Source organism: Lepidothrix coronata, unplaced genomic scaffold (assembly GCF_001604755.1).
Source record: "Lepidothrix coronata isolate B3197 unplaced genomic scaffold, Lepidothrix_coronata-1.0 Scaffold1613, whole genome shotgun sequence".
Classification (NCBI taxonomy): Eukaryota; Metazoa; Chordata; class Aves; order Passeriformes; family Pipridae; genus Lepidothrix; species Lepidothrix coronata.
Genome location: NW_016691793.1, coordinates 2,627 through 3,932, shown reverse-complemented (window position 1 = coordinate 3,932; position 1,306 = coordinate 2,627). Strand labels below are relative to the sequence as shown.

The following is a 1,306-nucleotide window of genomic DNA, read 5'->3' as shown; positions in this document are numbered from 1 at the left end:
TAGTTCTAGCAGTGACTGACAGATTGCAGATACTCCAGATTGCAGATCTTGTTTGCTTGGTGCCAACAGAGCAGCAAGTTGGAATTCTTTCCTCCCAGTCCCTGTTGTGGTTTCCTTTCTTCAGCAGCTGTTCATCTTACACAAAGTGTTTGTGGCTATCACAGCTGAATTTGCCTATCTGGGGGAGAAAGTAGGAAAGAAATACTTCCAGCCTAAATCCAGTTAGAGAACTGAAACAGGGGAACAGAACAAATGGTGTTCTGGTAGTTCCTAAGATTCTCCTCCATTTAGGAACTTAGGAAGTTCCTAAGCCTCCATTTCTACCCTATTGCAGGAGCAGAGCCAGCAATACTCACGTTTTCTCAGAGCAGCAGATAATTCAGCAATGCTACTGATGAGTGATGATGAAGAGGAACTAAGAGACAATAATGGGTATGTGACAGATAAAGTGCCTGTCTAAAGTCTAATTTCTGATATACAGTACAAACAGGTTATTCTCAAGTTTTTGGATTCTGTTTGATTCTGTGCAAAACCTTCAACCTGGAATATAATGGCATGTCTGGAAGAGATGTAATTAAAGAAAATCCTGCAGAAACATTTCTTCCCTGTTCATGACATCATTGTTTCTTACAGAATGGCTTGCTATACGCTGAAATTCCTGCAGTACATAAAAGCTCTGGGAATTAGTGTGTTGCTGGGCAGGGATGTTACTAAATTGCAGTTGGGGTTGTTTTAATTTCTGACCATTTATGTATCTGTAACCCTTCATGGAGGGTGAAATTAATGTCTGCATGTTCCTTCTGATTCTATTCTCTCTAGCACGTGGCCAGCAAGTCTATTTAGTTCTCTGTTTTGGGTGGATGAGGACTCGCAGGTAAGGATCCACATGTTGTCATCCTTTCTGCTTTGTGGGAGGGGGAACGGGGCAGAGGGGGAGCTATGCAACTCAGTTGTCTTTTGTGGGATGCTATGGGGAGCTGGCTGGAAGCACAGACCTTGCTTCAGAGCTCATACTACCATGTCTCCCCACATCACTTCTTGAAGGTGTGCGTAGAGAGAGAAACCCTTTCCCCTGGGGCACTGGAAAATCTGTGTTCCTTACAGTTCTAGCAGTGACTGACAGATTGCAGATACTCCAAATCCTGTCTGCCTCGTGCCAACAGAACAGCAAAGTAGAATTCTTTCCTCCCAGTTCCTGTTGTGATTTCCTTTCTTCAGCAGCCGTTCATCTAACATGGATTGTTTATGGCTATCACTGCTGAATTTGCCTGTTTAGGGGAAAAAGAGGGAAAGAAAGATCTCCAGC

General features: G+C 43.6%; 1 long non-coding RNA gene across 1 annotated transcript in view; it reads left to right on the top strand.

Annotated features, from left to right (window-relative positions):
• Positions 1-332: 332 nt before the first annotated feature.
• The window catches only part of LOC108510614, a 3,447-nt gene continuing 2,473 nt past the window's right edge, over positions 333-1,306 (top strand). The window contains exons 1-2 of the long non-coding RNA XR_001878853.1: positions 333-432; positions 820-874. This is a non-coding gene — a long non-coding RNA (uncharacterized LOC108510614). The remainder of the gene's footprint in view (positions 433-819; positions 875-1,306) is intronic.